Source organism: Lolium perenne, chromosome 2 (genome assembly GCF_019359855.2).
Source record: "Lolium perenne isolate Kyuss_39 chromosome 2, Kyuss_2.0, whole genome shotgun sequence".
Taxonomy (NCBI): domain Eukaryota; kingdom Viridiplantae; phylum Streptophyta; class Magnoliopsida; order Poales; family Poaceae; genus Lolium; species Lolium perenne.
In genome coordinates, this window is record NC_067245.2 from 202,805,742 (window position 1) to 202,811,633 (window position 5,892).

General features: G+C 37.2%; 1 long non-coding RNA gene across 1 annotated transcript; it reads right to left on the bottom strand.

The window, feature by feature from the left end:
* Positions 1-4,489: 4,489 nt before the first annotated feature.
* LOC127321241 (uncharacterized) lies at positions 4,490-5,527 on the bottom strand. The gene is made up of 3 exons (XR_007863911.2): positions 4,889-5,527; positions 4,668-4,721; positions 4,490-4,579 (listed from the first exon to the last, which is right to left on the bottom strand). It is a non-coding gene; the product is annotated as an uncharacterized lncRNA (long non-coding RNA).
* Positions 5,528-5,892: the final 365 nt, after the last annotated feature.

Here is a 5,892-nt window from a genome sequence, read left to right on the forward strand (position 1 = left end):
AGCTGCCTATCCAAGCTAGAATTCTTCTCCTGCAGAATACTCTGAGAATGAAAATGACAAATGAAAATTAGACACCGAAAGACAGAAATGATCAATTATGTTTTTATTTCCAGCGCACCATGATGATGCCATAAAAATCGGTCCCTCACATCTTCTCTTGTTTTAGATTTGCTTCTATTGAAGCGTCGTGATTTTGTACAATAGTAAAAACAGTTCCAGGCTGAATGAAGTCAGGGAAAAAGAAAATGCTACTAAATGATGATTGTGTGGTTAGTGTCAAGTACAGAGAATGCATCAAAAGATTGCACAGATGATGTCCAATAGGACATGGGCGAGCTTTTAAGAGAAAAAGGTCAGTCAAGAACAATGCATATGACCGTATAGTAATATAATGTGTAATCTTTTTAGACTTCAGATTTTATGCATAATCTAAAGAACACGCATCTGAATGAACAAGTAAATGGCGCAAATATTCAAATAAATATAAGCGAAGACTCAAACTTGGAAAAGAGCAACACAATGTCCATATAGTTATGGGTTTTACTGATATCCAAAAAAAATTATATGTCTGTATCTGTTTGAAGGTAACTTCATTTGAAATCTCACTTATTCTCAGAAATCTGATATAGATGATGATGTAAGTTACTTTTAACATTACAAAAAACAGAACCAGAAAGGAAGAAAAGCCCCCAAACATTAAATATTAGAGCAAAAAGGATGACACAAACTATTCTACCTTGTTCAGATTAACCACTTCGTAGCAGGTTGTGTTTAGATGACCAAACCAAAGTAGCAGATGCACTTGAAGTTGCAGTACCTATAAACCCATTGATTTAAATATTATATATTCAGGAACTTTTTTCTTTAAAGAAATAAGCATGAAATACACAGGTACACGAAATAAGTAGGTTTCTTTAAAGAGAACAAGCTGAATACTTCTTAGTGCTTAGTGATGTGCAAGAACCCTGGTATGGAGCATAAGTATGCATGCGTCTGCGTTGTGTTCTGTGCTTCTCCCACATGCCCTCCTTGAACCTGCATTTTCATAGTTATGCTAATTAAATCGCTGTTGTTTATTTGCAGCTACCAATTATTTTTTTCCGAGAGAAACCGTTATGCTAGGCCAGATTGAAAGTCCCAAACTTACCTGAACATCTTCTCCGTCTACACTTAGTACCGATGTTGTTTGTTTGCCTTCATTTGTTCTTGCATGTATTGGTTCAGAAATAGACTTGTGTGGATAAGAAAGTTAATCTTTAAGATTTCTATAATCTCACCAGAAAAATCCATGTTTTCTGTAACCATTCTCAACAAAAAATATTACATTTCGTAAGAGATGATGAAACTGTAAGAGATGATAAATTACAAGCAGATATCCCAGATAGAATGATAAATTGTTGTTGATAAAACTGTAAGAGATGGACTGATATTCATTCCATTCCACATTACCAAAATTATTCATGCACAGTATGAAACTTGTAAAATAAGGAATCATTTGACAGCGCCCTGCCAACTTACTTTAAGAGCAAATCTGCCAAATCTTTGATAATTTTCGAAGCTGACCACAATATTCAACTTTGTTGCTTTTCAGTTTAGGAGAAAAAGTAAAAAAACAATGGCTGAAAGTACTTTGGTAGGGAGGGTATCTAAATAATCATCGACATGTAATAAAACTGCTTTTAGGCAAAACAATAGGCAATTAAGACAAACACAACTGAGCCATCAATAAGAAAGCAAATCATTGGAATATGTCTTCAATCAGTTTAGTTGTATGCAAAGACTAATCCGATGTTATGAACCAAATGGAAACTAAAGGCCTTTTACAAGACACGAAGTGACAAACCAGAGGTCCTTTTTTCATCCATCTCATACTCCTAGCTGAACAACCATTACCAGCTCAATATGCAGTCAGATATAATATACTAAAAAAACTACAGGTAAGATTTTATTAGAAAAAAGGCACATGTACTTCACTAATAAGCAACTACAGCCAGTAGAGGAGCTTTATAGATAACTTAGGGCAGGCCAAAAATATTTTTTATGGAGAAAATGAAGGCACATGTACTTCACTAATCAGCAACTACAGTGAGTGGAGGAGTTTGATAGATAACTTAGGGCAGGCAAAAAATATTTTTTAGGGAGAAAATGAAGAGGAATAGCAGGACTGGCCAGAAGTAATTACATTTTATACTGAATAATTGCAAGCCTCCAGCTTATCATCAGTGGCGACATCATTTTTCTCCGCGGCCATTTACGGAGGCGCCTTCCTTCTCGGCCTCCAAGGCCTTCCAGTCCCAAATCAAATTCAGCTACAGAAACGATTAGATGTTAAATCATACATTCAAATACGTAGAGCAAACAAATGAATATTTACACTGCGAATATGACATGGCAAGGAATTAAGACCACAAAAAATTGTATGTCTCATATATGTGACTCGATCTGACACTATGCTTACATACCATCACACGAATCCAACATCACTCCTGAGAAATGAAACACATTGAGGTCCAAGTGGAGGGTGAAGTCATATCTGCTGTCTATCCACTACATGAAGACAAATTTGTGCATGATAAGTGTCACATCGTACTGCAACGAAGGCAAAAATTAAACCGTGAGAAGACCTTGATACCTTGGAAATCTGTTGCATTTCCGTGCTCCAACTATGTCACCAATGCTCAGTCCATTAGCTTACTTAAGAACTGATGGTTTTGCCGCCTATAAATAGACGACATGGATGACTGTCATGATGAGCAAGTATTTTCACTCTTGACAAAGAAAGCATTCAAACAACAAAATGAATAACCTGATATAGACCAACCTTATATAGAAAGGATAATCGACGAATAAATCTCACCTACTCTTTTAAGACAGTTTTGGAATAATGTAAATAGTACTCATACTTTACGAATAACCTGATATAGATCCAATTATTTAAATATTTCGTAGGTAAATCCACAAACATAATCTACTTAATTCCAGTTCAGAGGATGAAAACCAAACTGACAGTGTGAGATAATAATATTCTGCACTACTATTAGAGAATCAGTATGGTGATTTGGGCCAGAAATAAATAACCAATCTCCAAAATAAAGGATCTGGCAAAAATATTTAAGGCTAACATGCTCCCATTATATAACTTGACTTAATGTGCAGTAAAACCCTCCTTAGACACAGTGCCAATAATCGAAATGCAAGAATTTGAAACCATTGGATCAAGCCTCAAGCCTCAGAGGAAATCTCGACCCTGTCTAAGGAGTATAATATAGTTAGCTAAGACTCTGGTAAGAAGGATATAGGGACGGAGCTGGAACAACAATGTAGCATGCATGTTTTCTGGACATATTCTTTTTGCCTCAAATCTGTATACAAGCTACGGGGCCTCCAAAATCTACCTGCTGCTGTAAGCTAATTCTTGGTTCATGTTTACTCCCAGGCCTAACATTAGCATTAATTTTCTATTTTCTTATTTAGACAAGCACATGACAAGATGATCACATACAGAGCACTAAAAGTATGCACAGTTAAATTGTACTGTACTTTCAGAGATGCACAGTTTAAATTGTTCAGTTGGAACTCGGAAACTATGCTAGCAGCTAGTATACTGGATGGCAGACATTTATCACAAGAATGAGCTTGCAAAGTTATTCATGCATTCTGACATACCTGTACTAAATCTGTATTTATACAATTTGTGCTTTGGATTTTCTTGTTGGCATAAATAAAAGTTCAGAATCTTACTTACTGTGTCCTTGATTCAACCTATGCCACTGTATAAATACACTAGCCAAGCTTTTCTTACTGTACTACTCATCTACCTATGAGCATATAGTCTAGCATTTATTTTCTTTAAAAACTCCTTCCGGATATGTAGTTATGTACACGGTGGCGCAAAATCTGAGAAACTCAATCGCATCAACTGAACCTTCCTTGTTTGTGATAACACCGAACTGAAGATTATGTCTGTATGGGCATATACATATTTGAAAAACTAAGAAAATAGAGGGCATTAGGGTTCTACAGACCAACATCATCTTATTTGCTTCATGCTCAATTAATTTCTGGAACCATAAGAATATAACGGTAGATAAAGAGAAGGCAAGCAAAAATGTAGCAGGTCGTGGTTTTATTGACATGTTAACAAATCAAGAACCAATTGGAGAAGATTATCTAATTGCATTTTTATTAGTGCATGAAAATCACCGTCGCCTTGGGTCCACAGTACAAACAAACAAAAAATTATTGCATGGGCATTACATGGAAGCATGGAGCACCAACGTGAAACCTGAGAAAATCAATGCTCATTAAGTAGAAACCTCCAATAACCTTCCCTGTGGAGAACATAAAAGCTGTAAGGGAGAAATTGTGAATTAGAAATCCAATAGTATTCCAGGAAATAACTGAATAACCCTGATACAACCGCATTGTATTTTATCTAATGTGGAGGGTCAACCAAAGAATAATTTAGGAATACATTATCTAAGCATGCACCTAACACTGAACCTTTCATCACAGAAGCAGCCTCATGACATCCCATAGGGATAAACTTATCCACCTTGCAACTTGTAAACCTAGGAGACTGCAATAAAGAAATATTAAGCAAGAAGCATTAGAACAAAAACAAATACAAATAACTCAAACAGCTGCATATGTATAAGTTAATCAACCTGATAGGTTATGCGAGCTGCTGCACAAATGGACTCCCACCACTTGGCCTTAGTCTAAATAAATAAAAAATTAAGCATGATAGAAGATGATGAGATAAAACTGGAAGGGGGCCTGAACACATATATGATCCTATTTTGAAAACTACAGCTGTAGCATTTAAAACACGTGCATAACTACATCAACGGTTATTTGAAAAGAAGGATGACATGCTTTGTTTAACCTTTAGGTTAGATGGTTCCCCCCTGGTGGATTCCCTGATCACCTTATTTACTCAAGGTCCTCGAAAACGAACTTCAATAAAATTTCTTGGCTCCATTGCAATACTGAAAGTTCCGTAGAGAAAGAGCATGTCACGCGCTGTGTCCATATCTAGGGCTGATCTTCGCAACATTTCCCATGAAATTCAACAAAATCAGGGTCAAACCGATATGTACAAATCAACCGTGGTACGAACAAAGGAACTCTTCGAGAATCAATGAATATGGAACCCTGTTTCAGGTCAATCAACTCAGAGAACTCAGAGCCGCTAAAGTCACGTCGTTGCAAAGGGAGAAACAAAGTGCACTTAGAAACGCATAGCTCAACTCTGAGATGGCCAGTGCCTCACACACCCCGTCGTGCACCCCATTGCATTGGAAGCAAAACCAAATAGGTAAGGCCCATCAAATAAACCTAAAGGTTTCTCCACCTACTTTATCCAAACTCGTAGCTCCAGTTCCAACTCTGAGTGAAATGAGTTTACATACATGAAAGTCACATAACCTAAAGAGGTATATATAAAAAAATACAATTCACATAACTAAGAGAGAGTAATATCAAATAGGTAATTCATCATTGATTGCAAGTATATTTAGAAGAAATGAACTATTGAGTAGACACCATAACATAAAAATGAATTAACCTTTACCTGCAGCTTCGTTTGATTTTCATCGAACACCTTATCTGCATAGATACAAAAACATCCACACAAACAAATATTAGAAACTATGGGAACTGCAAGAGAGAAGGCAGGGGGCAAATCAACAGGAAGAGATGGGTGGGCACCTTGAATCGCAAGGACGTAGAGGAGGAGAGATGGGGCCGAAGAAGGCTGAGCCGGCCAGCCGGCGGTTCGCCGATGCAGAGGGGCTAGGGATGGAGGTACAGACCACCACTTGCTACTGTTGCCGCACCTCCTCCTCGGGTTGCTCCTCCTCCCTACATAGCCTCCTCTTTCTCTCTCTT